Source organism: Meriones unguiculatus, chromosome 1 (genome assembly GCF_030254825.1).
Source record: "Meriones unguiculatus strain TT.TT164.6M chromosome 1, Bangor_MerUng_6.1, whole genome shotgun sequence".
In the NCBI taxonomy this organism is placed as follows: Eukaryota; Metazoa; Chordata; class Mammalia; order Rodentia; family Muridae; genus Meriones; species Meriones unguiculatus.
The window spans coordinates 94,083,767-94,101,477 of record NC_083349.1 but is presented as its reverse complement, the minus strand read 5'-3'; the positions used below and the strand labels follow the sequence as shown (position 1 = coordinate 94,101,477).

At 42.5% G+C, this 17,711-nt stretch overlaps 1 protein-coding gene and 1 non-coding gene across 3 annotated transcripts in view; one reads left to right on the top strand and one right to left on the bottom strand.

Moving 5' to 3' along the window:
* The window catches only part of Camkmt (calmodulin-lysine N-methyltransferase), a 351,318-nt gene that overhangs the window by 137,410 nt on the left and 196,197 nt on the right, over positions 1-17,711 (top strand). The window lies entirely within an intron of this gene.
* Positions 8,921-9,067, bottom strand: LOC132651564 (small nucleolar RNA SNORA48). Its single transcript, XR_009589171.1, has one exon. It is a non-coding gene; the product is annotated as a small nucleolar RNA SNORA48 (small nucleolar RNA).

The window sequence follows — 17,711 nt, the reverse complement described above, 5'->3', positions numbered from 1 at the left end:
CACATAATGATCTCTAAAGGTCACTTCTAAACAGCTGCTGTGAAGGTAGGAGCAATAATCCAGTATGACCATAGAGAGCACAAGTCTACTGTGTATTTCTGCCAGCAGAAACAGACTCTTAAATTCAGTCAATTAAATTAAATTATTTCCTCTTAATTGCTCTATACAAACCTCCTAGTCCCCTATCTGAAACCACTCCCCTTTGCAAAGAGATTGTTAAATAATCAAGGACATGGAAAAGCTTTATTGTGGGATGTGAGGATAGACTGTCCTTCCAGAGAACTGTCTGATGAGGAGAGGTATTTCTGATGGATGAAGCATAGCTAGGTAGACATTCTCAGGTGACACCAATTGAGTGAGTGCACGTTTGTGACAAATATAAGTGGGAAGAATGTCTTAGAACCTGCCATGCTAAAGTGTTTAAGCTGAATTTTAAAAGGGAAATTTTCAGCTCTGAGGAGAAGAGTAGACCAGTATAACTCTCCCAGGTGACACCACTTCCCTTATTGTCTGATCTTATTTTATAATGGCAACTAAGATATAAAACAGGCATCACCCATTTACTGTGCCATTTCAGGAACAAATAATGATGAAAGTGATATGAAGCCGAATTTCATTATTAAGCCTCTAGAATGGATAAATTTTTTTTAATGCTATCACAAAGTACCACAAGATGCTTCAGCGTAATAGAGAGCTAGCAAAGTTGAAATTGCTGCTATTGTGTGTCTCAGGCTTGTTAAAACTGTCCTGGACCCATGGTGAAAGAGATTGCTTTTTTCCTCTGATGGAAATTGAACATTCTCCCTCTAGATGTGTGTTTGTAAATAAGTGCGGACACAAACCATCCCTTTGGCACATATTTTGAAGCAAAGATGTGTGTTTGTGGAGTGTTTGATGTGTATCACATAAAGGCTTCTTTTTTTCTGAAACTGTTTTCCAATTAGTAATTTTGAACCTGTACAGTTTTCGTAATGATTTTCTGCCTTTCCTTACCTCTGAACTCCATCCCCAGGCCTATATCCCTTTTTATTAAGTACCCCATCTCTGCCTGAAGATGCCTTAACTCATGCATAGCAAAGGATTAAATATACTTTCATGAAGATAATTAAATGTAAGCCTTGAGTGATTTTCTTTTATCACAAACATTTCAGAAATGAAAAGGGTGTTAAAAAAAAAAGTAATAACAAACCAACCAAAACTTGACATCAGGCACAAGAGAGGCGTGTTTACTTAATGTTTTCCCCCCTGGTGGTGCTGATGCTGTGCTTGTAGATTCCAACAGGAGCCCCAAACAACACAGAGATGATAGTTAATCTTCATGTTGCACACAAGGAAACCAGAGCATTTCTAGTCCTTACGCAGTGTGTCCCCTCATTAATATGAGCTAGTTATATCATCACGAATGAGTCACATTTGTCTTCTGTCTGTGTGTGGATAGGATTCTCACTGAGGTGCTCAGGTTGGCCCCCAAATCCTCAAATGACCCTCCTCCTCCAGCTTCCTAAGTAGTTGTAGCTGCTCACATGTGAATGTACCGGGGTTTACTTGGATTTTAGAAGAAGCAGTTTATTCGTTCAGTGTTGGCCACAATAACTGCCCCCTCGTATTTCCTATGCAGCCTGGGACAGGAGAAAAAGCCCCGGAATTAGACTCACAATAGGGATTTAAAGACTGGTTCTGTGTTATAGGAGTCCAGATTATACATCTAATACATCTAAACTTATTTCTGTATTATGTACCATGAGAATATACATGCCTTCTGGCTTCCTGGAGTTGTTTGAGGAAAAATGTAGTGAGTAGCCATTGTGGCAAACCATATGAAGCTGCATTTGTTAAATTTCTCCAAGACACATTCTCACAAAAGCCCTTTCCACTTTCTCTCTTGTGTTTTCCACAGTGACCTTAAGTAGCAGGTGCCATTGTTATTCCAACCCTGAAGGTGGGAGTACTGAGGCACAGAGCAGTTGGAGAACTTGAGTAGAATCATGTAGTAAGTGGCAAAGCTGCTTGATTTGAATGCAGATCTGCTTCCAGGACTGATGCCCTCAACTCTCCTTAGAGGCGGGTTGTCTAGGAAGACTGCTCGGTTATATTCCAGTGTGTTAAGGAATGTAGGACTGTGTCTTCTTACGGAAGAAGCGAGAATCAGAGCATTTGAAAAAGGAAAGTGAAAAAGAATCAAGTCAATGATTTTGCAGGACAGGTCCTCTCTGTTGGAATAGCCAGTGAGCCTTCCTGAGACAGAAGTGGCTCAGGAGAACTAGTGGGGCCTAAAGATGAGTTTCTTCCAACATCTGGAGACCCTTGGTATGAATCTCTAAAGGGGTTCCAAATGAAGAGAGGTATTTGAACCCCTCAAACAAAGTGCTTTCATGCCTCTCTTCTGTACCTAGAAGAACCACTCTATTTTAATATTGTCAAGTCCTGGAACGCATCATCCAACTCCGATCCAAATACAGACGTGACTCCTTATATCTAGGTTCCTTGAGTACGGGTTCTCCCAGTCTGAAAACCTGTGAGCCACTGAGGGAACATGGGTGTGAGTACACATACACACACAGAGGCATAAACGCACGCATGCATGTATGATAGTGGGATAAGCACACACCAATGTATGATGGTGGGATAAGCATTGGATGATTGCTAATGATAATTCTTTTCAAAAAGTCACACCAGCAGAAACCATGTGATTGATCCTAGGTCCATGTGGCTAGTCAGTCTGGTACTTACTGATGAGTCCAAGGTAGATTTTACTTGCTTGGAGTTGCCTCTTGTAGCTCAGGTACCTTTGGAGTTCCTGGTTCTACTCTCAGAGCTCTCTCTTATCTTCCTGTAAGGAAGGTGTTCACAACTGGGTAACTTTGTTTTCCTGTATTTTACTTAGAAAAATTCAGGAATCTGAAGGTGTCTTCATTTAAAAAAAAAAAAAAGTGGGGGGTAAGGTGCAGCTGAAATGTTTCATCCTTACTGCTTCTCTCTTGAGCAGTCTTCACAGTGTTGCACAGGCTCTCAGACTGAACTGATGCAGTTCCTTTGAAAAAACAACCTTGTAGGTATACTGTGCATACTGTAATTGATTGCATTAGGCCAATGAGCCCTTTTCTCCTTTAGCTCCTTGAGATAGTCCTGCAAGAGGAGATGTTTTAAGTACCCAGACAGAAGCTCTGTATATCAGGGTAGGTATTCTGGGCAAAGTCTTAAACCTTAAGAAGTTTTTGTCTGTCTGGGAGGGTTTCTGATCAGTAAATCCTTCTGAATTCTTAATGGGTTTTCATTCACATTCAGAGGAGACACCTTTGTTAGGAGATCTGCTCTTGACAACCTTAGGTCTAATCTTTACTTTGAAGGCATGTCTTAATTTGAAAAAGTATTTCCTGCCAAGAGGTTCTGAGAATAAGAGATTTTTCAACCCGACAAGTTCTAGAGTCTACATGGAAACCTAGCAGCGTATTCTTAAGCCTGCTCTCTCTTACATTTGTATGTGTATGTGTGAGCTTGTGCATGTCAGCAGGCTCAATTGTGTGCTGTGTGATTGAGCATGTGTAGGCCACAGGCCAGCCTCGGGTGTTGTTGGTCAGGCATTACCCACACAAAGTCTCTCACTGGTGTGGTACTTGCCCAGTATCTTAGCCTAACTGGTTGGGGCTGTAGGGATGCTCCCGGACTCTGGTTGCCCGGTATTGGCGCTGCAAGCTTGTTCTACAATGTGCAGCCTTCTCACATGGGTTCTAGGGACCAAACTCAGGTCTCATACTTGCCTGGCAAAAATTCTACCAATCGAGCTCTTTTCCCAGCTTTCCACTTTATATTTTATCAACGAGAAGTCCGTAAACACTTCCGGTGTTCTGCCTGGGGATTTCCTTAGGGCGATCATAAATCTACTCAACACTTTCTTTGTTCTCTAGTCAGTCATAGACAGGTCACAGTACTGTCAAATTTTAAGCCGCCGCAGAAGGGCCTTGAACTTGGAGGGGATTGAACTTGGAGTCTTACACATGCTGGCACTCTATGGGCAACTATACCCACAGTCCTACTGTCCTGACTTGAGCCCTGTGGTAGGCTTCCTGGGTCCTGTTTTCACACCAGCGCCATGTGTTTCGGATTCTGTTAGCATGGCCTCACTCTTTTGGTAACGACGTCTGTTCTTGTTGTGTTTGCAGCAGTTACAACAAACAACATTGAAGCAGAGAGCTCTACAAGCTCAAAGATTGAATTTGGCTCATCAATTCTGTAGGTCCAGGATTTGAGACAAGCACTGCTTGGATGATTGTTCAGTGCCAAATGATTGATTACTGGGGCCTCTGCCAGGAGAAAACACATAGCTGAAGCTGGAGGATCCAGTTCTAAGATGGCTTTTTGTTCATATCTCTGGTACCTCAACTGAAATGACTTAAAAGTCGCTGAATTGGGGCTATAGAGTAGAGTGCCTGCATGTGGGCTTGCTGGTGTTTTGAGGGGACAGTGGAAGGAGAAACAAGTCTGCCACTGTCACGCTCAGCAACCTGAGGACTCTTCCTAGACTTTTAGGCACTGGTGGTTTGAATGAGAATGGCCTCTTTTGGTTCATATGTTTGAATAGTTGGTTTCTAGTTGGTGGAACATTTTGGGGAGGATTAGGAGGTGTGGCCTTGTTGTAGGAGGCGTGTCACTGGGGGTGAGCTTTGAGGTTTCCCAGTCTCTCTCTTTGCCTCATGCTTATGGATCAAGATGTAAGCTCTCAGCTACTACCCCAGCACTATCTGGCCTGCTGCCATGCTATGCCATGCCATGGTGGTCATGGACTCTAACCCTCTGCAACCATGAGACTCAAATTACATGTTTTCTTTTATAAGTTGCCTTGGTCGTGATGTTTTGTCACAGCAACAGAAAGGTAATTATGACAGAGACCTTGTCTCAGGGCAATCCAGGATTTGTAGCTTTGCTCTGAAAAGAAGCTCTGGACTAGCCAGTTTATGAAGGTAAATTGGAGATTTTGTTAAGCAGGAAGACTTAAAAGACAGAGCAAGATTAAGACACAGTCAGTTATGGATCTTGGCTTCTCAAAGAAGAGCTGCAGAAAGTGAACCACACTTAAGCATGGGTACAGGCTCCTCAAGGGAGAATGGCAGCTTACTGTTTCTATAATGTCTTATTTTGGTAGAGTGTGAATTACAGTCTTCAAAGGATTGCTAAGAAACTTAATAAGATCATCAAGTGGTTCCTGAGGGGCATCTGACAATTAATAAGGTAAAAGGGTAGCTCATGGGAGAGGGGGTTACGGAAAACTAAGCTTTCTTTACCATAACAAAGATAACAGTTGGGAGTCTCTAGAGCTATCTGGAGAAAGGAATGTCACTCTATCAAGGTTCATATAATTCAGACCTTAACCCTGGTTTCAGTCTTACTTTGAATAAAACTATACACACACGCGCGCGTGCACACACACACAAACAGACATATATGAAGAACATTAATTGTATGTCATCTGTCTTTACAACAGAAGTTAATTTCTTACTTCTAAGCTGGTAAGAGACCTCAACTAGAATTTTGGGGTGAGGGCCTTCTCTCCTATTCCAAGTGCCCATAATTTTCTCTAGCTTTCTATCCTGGCTCTGCCCTCTGTGTGTCTTAAGGCTTACTTCCTAAGACTGCTGAATTCTGATTGGGAGCGTGCCAAGGGAGGCAACTAGAGAGCAAGCATTCCCAGCGGACCAGACACAAGCTGCCTGACCTTTTCTGGTTGGACCTCAAGAGCCAGATTTAAGGGAAGGGACTCAAGAGCCATCTCCTGACTGGAAGAGTATCAAAGAATTTGGGTGGTGTTTTAAAGCTACAAAAGGGGTGATAGAATTTGAGAGTAGGTCAGACTGTCTTTGTGGTCTCATAACTTTATCCTCATCCTTATCTCTTAGATCCAGGCCTTTGTCCTTCCAAGATCAATCCTGAAGGTTTGGGAATATTTTATTTAGGATGAGAATACTGTCACATTCCCCAAACACAGCCAGGGACACTGAGAGGAGGAAACAGCTACCTTTACAGATGTTTTTTTTTTTTTTTTTTAAGATTTATTTATTATTTATTTATACAGTATTCTTCCTGCATGTGTGCCTATGCAGCAGAAGAGGGCACCAGATCTCCCTATAGATGATTATGAGCCACCATGTACTTGCTGGAATTGAACTCAGAACTTTGGAAGAACAGCTGTGTTCTTAGCCCCTGAGCCATCTCTCCATCCCTACATAAGATTCTCACATGGTGTCAAAGCAATCATTCAGAAGCTGACATGCAATGAAGGAGGTGTACTGGCCAGAGAATCTGTATTACTGAGGTTAGAAAAGCATAAAAGGACTCTACTTCCTTGAGCTCCTTTGAGTCAGTTTTCTGTCATTCATGCTAATAGAGGAACACAGTAAAATGGATCCTCAGAAATAGTTGTTTTTGTCTCTGAAGGTTAGGCTCTTCTTGCTTTGTGTTGTTTGAGCCCGTAGTTGGGGTGCAATATAAGGAGTGAGCTAGCGTCTTGTAGATCAGGAAAGTAATGTGTTCTGGGCTTGATATTTGAAACTTTAAGCTGATCATCCGTGGGAGGGGGCAGCGCTTTGCAGGAAGTGGGAGGACCAGGGGAGTGCAGCACAGAAAGCAGCGTGCCTTGGTAAAAGTTAACAGGAGTTTTTTTCATTTTCTTACTGATTTATTTTTGTTTTTGTTTTTGTTTCAAGATACGGTTTCTCTGTGTAACAGGACCCTGGCTGTCCTGGACTTGCTTTGTAGACCAGCATGGCCTTGAACTCAAAGGGATCTGCCTGCCTCTGCCTCCCAAGTGCTAGGATTAAAGGCACACACCACCACCGCCCAGCTTAAGATGGCTTCTTAATGGCCCCCTTTAAAGGAATAATTTTAGGTTCCCAGCAAAACTGAGCACAAGCTCCGACATTCTTGGCTGTCCCTGCCGCATCTGATGCAAAGCCTCCTTCCATCATCGACATGCTTCAATTTTATTATTTATCCAATCCGTGAGCCCGTGTTGACACCATAGCTTACCTCAGGTTCACCCGCCATGCTCTCAATTCTCTGAGTGTCCATCATCATGGTATCTCAGAGAAGAGCTACCCTGTCTGAAAATTGTGCTTTATTTATTCATCCAGTCTAATCCTTCCAACACTGTAGAATTTAAAACGTTATATGGAAAGAGATTACAGATTACTGCTGCTAACAGCTACTTCGGGCCTCTGTGGGAACTCTTGTTTTCGCCGCTCAGCTTGTCTCATACTTTCTTATTGAATGGCCACAGATAAGTATTTTAATGCTTTTCTCTCTCTCACTACAAATATTTATTTCCTAATTTGTAATGAGCCAGGTAGCAAATTTTCTAACTTAACAAGAAAACAGCATTTCTGCAGTCCTTATTTTATGGCTAGCAGTTTGTATATTACAAATTTTTGAAAAAGCTCCTCACTTGCTGGGATTACAGGCAGCTGCCACACCTACTCATTGTTTTTGTTTGGTTTTGTTTTTGATTGATTCTTTATGAGTTTCACATCACACACACCCAGTCCTGCTCATCTTTCTGTTCTCTAATATCTACCCTTGGCCCTTGCAACCTCCCCCACAAAATAAAAAACATATACACAAACAAACAATAACAGCAATTTTAAAAGAAAGCATAGAAAGCATCTCATCCTGGAAGCTGTGGTATGTCACAGTGTCCCACAGTGTAGCCCTCTTTCCACACATCTTCACTTGTAAATATTCATTGCAATGAGTTATTGGTGTGGTTCGAGATCTCTGGCTTCTGTGACACCATCAGTATTGGATCCTCACAGGGACTCCTCCCAGTTATCCCATTGTTGCCCTGTGTCATGGAGACCCTGCAGCTTCAGATCAGCAGGACTGGCCCTTTCACACATCCCAACTGTTCACAGAAGATACAGATTTTGAGGTGGGCCAGGTCAGAGCCCTGGATCTGGGCCTGGGTGATTGCAGACTGGTTGCAGCCCACTGGCTCTCCTTCATCTACACCACCAGGGCGACTGCTTTGGCTAGAGCACCCAGTGCCACCATCAGCAGGAGGCAGGACCATCTCTCCTTCTCTCATGCCCTCTGCGCGACTCACCCATATCCATGCCTCCAGTTCTAGCTCCACTGTGCTGCCCATCAAGGCACTGGGTCAGCTCTTCTATCATGATCCCGGGGATCAGCTCTCTGGGAAGTAGGGGCATCACCTCTGTGCCTGTGCCACCCCACAGCAGACAAGTGACAGACAAGTGACTGTCTTTCTACTTACACTCCTGGGGAGGCTCACCACCCCACATCAAGCTTGCTCCACTGTGCTACCAGGGGGAGGCGCAGGGCTTACTCTCCCAAGTGCCACCAGTGGTGAGAAATGGGGCCAGCTCTCTTGAGCACTGCATCCAGTGATAGGTGGGGCCAGTTCTGCACAGCTCCTGGACATCCAGGTGGTCCCAGGAGGCTGAACCAACCAGTGACATCCCCATGTTCTCTATTGGCAAGATGAGCCACAGACATCCACACTGACACCTGCCACTGCGCAGCCAAGGACTCAGACATAGGCCTCAGCGGCAGCTCAGGCCGGGACCTCACCATGGTTCCAGGCAGTGGGGCTGGCCACTCACAGCAAGCTACTGCTCTGTACCCTTGAGTCCCCTGTTCCATCTCGCTTCATAATGCTCAAGCTGCGCCACTTCTCTTTATCTGACCACCACATACTCGCACACTGTGGTGGCTGTAGCTGCAGGCTGACTACCGAGGCCCCTGGATGACATCCTCCATCCACACTTCGTGGCATGTTGGAAGCATGTCCACGCCCGCCAGTGCTGTGCACTGGAGGGAAGGTCTGTGGGTGGCGTGGTGGTCCTCAGGCCTCTGTCGTCTTCCTCCTGCTGTGCTCACTGCCTGGATTTGATTTCACTTGATTTGATTTTTATGAGTCCTAGGCATAAAACAGCTTTGGCTGCCAAGCCAGGCATCAAACTAGGATGAACAAAGGACTGCCATCTTCTCTGCCCCTGACGGATATAAGACCACCACCAACAACAACAAGGTGTCTCTTTGCCTATTGCCAGGGGTCAAACTCATCCTTCTCTGTGGGCTCTGGGGATCTGCACTCTTGCAAGTGCTTTATCCTCTGAGCCATCTCCTTAGGGTCTGATGGCATACCTGTCTTGTTTTCTACTTCTCTTTTTCACCTCTGTGTGTTTGTGTGTATGTGAGGGTACGTGTGCATGCCTGTGGAGGCCAGAAGTCAGCCTTGGGTGTTGTCCCTCCGGAGCTGTCCACCTGAGTTTTTGAGACAGAGTCTGTCACTGGCACACCCTGATTAGGCTATGCTGGCTGACCAAAGAGCCCCAGGGAGCTGCCTGTCACTGTGTCTCCAGAGCTGGAGTGTCTAGTGGGAATCCGCACATCTGGCTTGCATGTGGCTGGTGGGAATTGAGCTCCGTTCCTGACGCTCGCATGGCAAGCACCTTATCTACTGAGCTAGCCCCCGGCCTCTCTTGCTTATCATTTGAAGAGACTGTAGCTTTTCATGCTCAGAATTTGCCTACTGCTTGGCTAGTGTTGTCCGCACCCTTTTCCTCCTGGGGAGTGAGACAGGAAGCTTGCTTTGAGTCCCACGTGTTTCTTTGGCAGCACTCTCCATTTTTATTTCCACCGAGTATCTGAGTGCCTTTTTGTGAGGGTTTGCAAAGCAGTGATGCCCTGATACATTCATCCTCTCTTATTAGCTCAAATATTTTTATAAGGACAATAATTGAGGTGCTGTTTGACTAAAAGCCTAACTTCTTTCCTTTATCTACCAGTTTTTAGAATAATGAATTGGTTCCCTGGCTTCTTCAAGAGAGATGACCCAGGTTGCATTTGGTTTATATATTTCAGTATCATTATAAACCCAAAGAGTTGTCCTCTATATTCTTTGTTTCAATCGGTTATACTAATTATCTTATTAATGCTAATACTTGAAAAATGAATAAAAATTTACAAGTCAAATCAGTTCCTGGTGACCCTGCAACAAATGGCTTCATTATAGAATTGATTTAAGTGAAAGCTTCCCCGTGTTTTTTAATATATCTACTATATAGACTAGGTTGGGCCTGGGCAGGAGATTTGTTTACCATATTCACTTGACAAATGTGTTCATGTGTATCTCTGAGACAGTGAATGCTGCCCTAAGAATGAAGTCATGCTCACCTCTGAAAGGAACCCAGTTATTTGTGCTGGGCCAAGGGGGCAGCCATTCTGCAGCAGCTTTCTGGGTATTCCAAACTACCTCCTTGGGGTAAATTCTTCAGCTCTGACCCCAGGAACCAGCCGGCTGGCCCACCGTGATTTGTCAGGGCTACCAGCGTTTTCACAGGATTCTTATCAAAGAAATTTATCCTAAGTGTCAAATTGCTGATTCTTTTCCAGCAACTGAAAGGTTTCATGGGGACTTCTGTTGCTATTTACATGTGCATGTTGAAAATTGCAATCTGGGAGTAATTTGAGAAATTTCAACAGTTCTGAGTCGCAATGATGTAGAAATGGAATGGGCTTTACCCTGGAAATTCCAGTGCAGTGCGGCATGTGTAATGTATGTGCGGCATAGGCTCGGGGCTTTTTCAAAACATTTACATTAAACCTGTCAGCTATTTATGAATAGCAAAAATTAATTTCCCCTAGTTCTGTCATCAGTTGGAGAAATGGATTTTAGCATAGAGGACTGTCAGTATTTCCTGCATACCAGAGCAGCTCACTTCAATGTCATAGTATTACACCAGGTGGCCTTCCACGAGTCAGCTTAATGTGATTTCAAATGATAGGGTAGAGAGTGTGAGGGAAATTAAAATAGTATCATACTTATGATTTAAAAGCAAGTTAATTACAAGGGCTTGTTAATAAACAAAGAAAAATCCAGAATGTATTATCTGTTAGATAGCATATCAATAACAAGCACGATGCTTTGAAAACAAAACAAAAAATCTCCGACTATGTGACTTTGAGATGACTTAGAAATATTTAATTATATTGTTGACAAATGTGTTAGTCTACTAATGGCCTCAGCACTTGAAATAATTTTTAGATGCTCCTTTTAGCTCTTAAAGCACATCTAAAAGCATTGTTTAACTGAAAAGATTAGCTACATTGTTGGCATCTTATCTGAAAAAAAAAAAAATCACAGATTCAAGTGTTGATGTGAGCCAGTCCAACAGCACGATGCCTCGTCCACATTCAGTCCACTTTCAGTGGGTTCTTGAACTGGGCACAGGTTTTAAGGTTCTAAAAAGGACAAAACACATAAGGAGCTCTTGCCAGAGCAGAATGCTTAACGCTTTGATGGTTGCTGTGGGCATGTGTCTCTCAGGCTCCTTTCTTAGATTTAAAAAAAAAAAAAAAGGAAAGAAAAAAAAAGCAGCGTGTACGTCTTAAGAAATTATTTAAATTCTGTTTTTTAAAATTATATTAAATTTTAATGAGTGAAAAGTATTAAATGTAGCCATTATTTATTGACCTATAACAGTTTTTCCCTTTCTCCAATGTTCTTTTTAGTAATTGTTACTGGGTTGGCAAGAAGGCTTTGCTGGGGAGGGCGCTGGGCGGCCAGGCCGGGAGCTGCAGTTAGGTGCCTAGTACCCATTTGGTGGAAGGAAAAAACCAACTTCCTCTCGGTGGTTGAGCTCTGTTCTCCCCACCGTACCATGGTCATGCGCTCTTGCGTACTCGCTTCATACACACACTCACACACACCAAATAAATACGTAAATGTAAAGTAATTTTTGAAAGAACTGTTATTGACAGCACTAGTATGGCGGCATTAGAACAGGAAGTGACCACGAGGGCTTTCTTTACTGTGCCTGTGAGCTTGCCAGGAACCTAGTATATCTTTCTGTGTTAGTATGAAGAAGAGAGACTGGCTTTTTAAATTATCTGTCCCATGTAAATCTCATTTCCTCATCACAAGAAAACCTGAGGAGAATTCTTTTCTCTCTGGAGGATACTGTTAGAACAGGGTTGTTCTTCTAAAAATTACTTGAGGGAATTTTAATACTTCTTGCCCTACTCTGTCTATGCCATTAAGAATTAAGTCCAGTTCTTAACATCACTCTTAAATATTTGGTTCTGGCACAACAGGGCTGTAGGGAGTTCAGAACAGAAATATACTGTAGAGATGGAAATATACTGTAGAAATGGTTGTCTGTACTTAGACAATGTTTGATGAGGCTTTCCTTCTTGAAATTGCCCTGTTTAATGTACCGTGGACTAATTTGAGACTGCATACTCAGCTATAAAGGATTTCTCTGTGAAGTCTAGCATCTCTCAGGATCTTTGAATGTCCTGGCGGCCCACAGGTACCACTGCTCTGCTGACGCGGGTTTGGGAGACGTCACCTGAGAGAGAGGCAGCTGGCACTGTGTTTGGAGTTTCATCAGAATTTCATCGTGATTGCTCGCATGAGCCAGTATTTTGGTTCCAGTGCTCTGTCCCTCTTTCCACAGGGCTTTTTCCTCCTTGTGAGTAGATTGATTTGTGTAAAATAAAACAGTGACACTGCCAAACCCTTTAACAAAATTCCTAATCCTTATTTCAGATATCCTATGTCATAGCAGTTTTGAGAAGCCTTTGAATTTCATGTTGCTGTCTGTCCTTGCATTTCCTATGTTACATGTAGTTTCTTTTTAGGAAATGAGTACATGCAAGAAAATCCTAACCTATGCACTGAGTTGTCTTGTCACAGTGTGTAATGCCATGGCGTAGTTCTGAGTTATCTTTTAGAGCACTGGTCCTCAACCTGTGGGCCATGTCTTCTTTGGAGGGTTGAATGCCCTTTTCACAGGGGTCACATATCAGATATCCTGCATATCAGACGTTTACATTGTGATTCATAACAGTAGCAAAATTATAGTTATGAAGTAGCAACAAAAATAATTTTATGGTTGGGGGGCTCACCACAACATGAGGAACTGTATTAAAGGGTCACAGTGTTAGGAAGCTAGAGGAATTTAAATCAGAAATAATTGAACACTCTGCAGAATTGCCTGGGAAGGAGGCTCAACTAGGAATTGGCTAGCCTAGGTTGGCTGGAGGCTGCCTGTGAGCTGGGAGGACCCCTCTGAATGTGGGTGGCACCACTGAGTGGGCTCAGCCCTGGCTTGAGTGCGAAGGAGAACGCTGAGCGGAGCTCACCACATGTGCTCTGAGTCACTGCTTCTGATTGTACACGTGGTATGAACAGCTGTGACTTTCCTGCCATGATGGATTGGGACCTGGAGCTGTGAGCCAAGCAAACGCTTTCTCTCCCAGGTTGCTTTCGTCAGGGGATTTTGCCACAGTAACTAGAAAGGAAACCAAGGCAGGAGGAAGAGACATTTTTAGGGACTATCTAATGAAGTTTGATGTCCTGTATGGATATCAGAGAATGTTTCTGTTCCTTCTAGAGCTGTCCTTCAGTCCTGCAGACAGTGTGTGTGTGTACACACATCTGATTACAACTCTCCGCTGAGCTAATGTCAGCAGAGTTGTAACAACTTTGATTAGTCATTTCAAAATACTACTTATAGTGTGGACACAGACTGTTTGAATTTTAAGTGTCAACATCCTGGAATGACAAGATATTTTGTTGAAATGCTGGCAAAGATGTTTACATTCCGAGTGCAGGTAGGAAGGTAAACCTGTTCAGTCACTATAAAAATTAGTATAGAGCTTCCTCAGACTAGTAAAAACAGAACTAAGTATAATCTTAAGTATCTGCCCAAAAGAATCTGCATCAACATCCTGCAGAAATGTTTGATCATCCATGTTTATTGAAATGCTATTCGTAAGAGCCAACGTGCAGAGCATGCTTAGGTGTCTATCAACAGATGAACAGATAAAGAAAATGTGTTGTATATGCATAATGAGATTTTATTCCACTCTAAAAAAATTAAATCGTGCCATCTGCCTTAAAGTGAATAGAATAAGATTATCATGTTAAGTGACAGAAGCCAGACTTAGAATGATAAATATTATATTTTCTCAGCATATGTGAAATCTAGATTTAAAATATATTTATATTTGTATACATATATATGATGTGAAGTAAGACTAGGAAAATGTGAGAGGAAGCAGAGATCTAAAGAAGGGATAGAGAACAAGAGAGGATAATGGAACCTTACTGCACGTGCGCGCGTGTGTGTGTGTGTGTGTGTGTGTAAAACCCTTTATGAAAGCATACAGGGTAACTATTGAGGAAAGAGGAGACTACCATGTTGTGGCTATGTGAAAGTGTCACTAAACACATTATTTTGTACACTTACTGCAAATATTAATTGACAATAATGTAGAGGTGGCTGGAGAAGATGGATGGCAGTGAAGGTCTTGGCTATTCTGCAGGGAATCTGGGTTTAGTTCCCAGCATGCATCAAATGCCTCTCAGCTCCAGTACTGGGGATCCAGCACCCTCCTGGCCTCCACGGCACCTGTACACATGGGATGCACATACAGGCATGCAGGCACTTGCGCACACGTGATACACATACATGTGTGTGGACACCTGCACACACGTGATGCACATACAGGCATGCAGGCACCTGCACATGAATAAACATGACTTTTTTGATTTGAAAAAAAAAAAACTGAAAAGACGTATGTTGATCAAAGTTAAAGTGGGCAAGTGTGTAAGCGATCCCAGTTACTGTCCTCTCCGAGTCTGGAGAGGCTGGTGCAGCGGGCTGACTCAGGAAGCTGTGGTCAGGGAGAGCCTATGGCAAGGGTGGCCCCGTGATGAGTCCACTTGGCTTAGGGAAGGAAAGCTCAGAGAGCAGACTCAATTTTATGTCCTGCTAGAAACCTAACAACTGAACTGTGTGCTGGACCTCTATCCCGTGAACTCCAAATAAATCTGGTCTTAGAAAAAATACAGCTTACTTAAAGGGGAATAATTAATATCTTTTTTAAGAGTTGGCAGAATCAATTTGGAAAGATGATTTAGCTTCCGACTGAAAGGAAAATGAAGGGGAAAAGGGAGAAAGATTCAGTGATTAATTAAAAATATAAATGAACAAACAAATGAAATTACAAACCAAGCAACCAAACAAAGTCACAGAATTTTATGAAGCCTATGAGACCCCACAGGGCTTGCCTAGCTTGTGGGAGACTCCATGCTTCACTCTTGGCAATATAAGAAGTGAACAAATAATAAATAATTTAAAATGAAGTCCAGTTCATTTTTAAAAAAATAAAACTCAGGAAAGTTGTAATGATTCAACTGAAGGAAATGAAGCGTGAGACGGGGAACTTCAGGGAAAAAAATGAAGAAATGAAATAAAAACAGCACAAAAATGAAAGTAAGATCATCTCTTTTTATGTCATGTTAATCCAGTTGATAACAAGCTAAGGTCACAGATGAAAGTCGGAATTTCTGGGCAGAGTGGCCTATGGTGACTCTTTATATTGGCGCCCTAGAGTACTGGGCTGGTTTAATGTCTTACTGATAACCTGATTGTTCTATAAAAAGGGGCTTCATACTGGACAAGTGATTCTCTCTAGTCATTTGGTCCCTTGAGTCCTGATTTTTTCCTTCCTCCCTTCTTCCATCACTCCCTCTCTTTCTTTTGTTATTTTGCTTCTTGTTTCTACACTAACATGACCAGTATACTCAGTATATTCTGATAGCTTTCTTTTCCCTGGGGTTAGATTGGTCCTGTCATTCAGAGTTGGAGTTATCTGCCAGCTAATCCTGAATCTTTTCATTAGGAAAGGACCATTGTCTGTGGTACCCTCCTCCTGGGAAGTAGTGGCCAGTCATTTACACACACACACACACACACACACACACACTCACTCACACACTCTCTCTCCTCCCCCTCCCCCCACAGTTGTGCATTTCATTAACCACTTCAATTTATACTACATTCCTCTAGAATAGCTCCTTGGCCTTTTAGTCACTCCTTCCAGCCCCTGGCTCTGTTGAAATTTCTTAAAGTGTGTGTGCGTGTGTGTGCATATGTGTATGCCGGTACGTACGGAGATCAGGGCAGTTGACATTGAGTGTCTTCCTCTATTGATTTCACCTTATTTTTTTTTTTTTTTTTTTTTTTTTTTGACACAGATCTTTCACTGAACCTAAAGCTCACCAACTGGCCAGTCAACAAGCCAGGCAGGGGTCCTCCTGTCTCCACCTCCTCAGCACTGGGTTTGGAGATGCACACTCTGTGCTTAACCTTTTACTTATGTGGTACTGGCACTCCAAACTTAAGTCCTCCTGTTTCCACAGTAAGCACTTTGCCAGCTGAACCATCTCTCCAGCCCTATGTTGAACATGACCTTGATGTTTTTGAATGGTCTTTGGTCTGAGTTTGTCTTCTATTTCCTCACGAATTCAGTTATGCCCTGTTGGTAGGTTCTAGCAGAAGTGATGATGTCTTCATCAGTAAATCATACCAGGGGATTCATAATATTGTTGTTGTTGTTTTTTTAATTGGTGACACTGACTATAGCCAACTAGATGATGGCACTTTGGACACAGGCCCAGAGGACCCAGGCTGCACCTGACCTGAAAGACTGTTTCTTGAGGACTAGGTTTCATGGTACTAGAGACACCATGCAAGCTTCCAAAGGAAAGAGGCAGCTGATGGTTCTACCCAGGTAACACACCTCTCAACCACAGCAGTGACCAGCACAGCATAATAACTTAGGAATTTGAAAGAGAATAAGGGACAGGCAGGTACATGGGAGGATTTGGAGTGAGGAAAGAGAAAGGGTAAATGATGTAACTGTAATCTCAAAGAGAGAAAGGGTAAATGATGTAACTGTAATCTCAAAAATAAAAACTTTCTGTTTTTAAAAACCTATTAGTGTGCTTATTGAGATTGTACTGGCTTTGTGAATTAATTACAGGGAACAAATGTTGCTATGACAGGGAACCATTTTACAGCAGATAGAAAGATCTTTCCATTTGTTCTGCTCAACTCTGGAGGTTGCTGGGAGCATTGAAAAAACAAACAAGTTTTTTATACAGGTTTTTTATACTTCTTGGAAAGTTTATCTATATTCTTTCTTCTTTGTTACTCTCAAAAAGGTTTTTCTCTATCATTATATCCTTGAACTAGCCATTTGAATGCTGTTAACCTCTGTATGTAATTTAATATCTTGCTACCCAACTAAATTTTTACTGTTTAACCATAATGTACTATAATGATAATGTACTGTAGGTTTTAAATCTATATTTTTAAACTAAGACTGTTGCTTCAAAAAAGCTTTGCAAAGTATCCATATAAATAAAACCAGTTCACGCCTGTCTCCTCTGTGTGCAGAGACCATTTGTATGTACTCTGCTGCATTTAAGGTAGCCCGTGGTTTCTTCCAAATTGTTTACTTATTCATCAAGTACAGTGTGGTTATTATGAACATTAGTTTTTCATGTAAGTCTCTCAAAGCCAGCTGGAAAATCTAAAATGAAAATATTTGTGGCTAGGGAAGAGTGAGGAGAGGTTAATCAGTGGGTACTGTGTTCTAGCTAGGTTGTGGCTTGAACAGAATAAGAAGTTGTGTGCTGTTGAACAGTAGAATAACTGTGCATTTTGATAATGTATTATATATTTCAAAAAGCTGTAAGAATGGAGTTTAAATCTTTTTACCATAAAGATATGATGAGGAAACAGGTATGTCCAACCTGATTTAAATATTATACAAAAGCTAGAGATTTTGACCACCGGTAGAGTGCTTGCCTACCAGTTACTAAACTGGTAGTAGTTAAA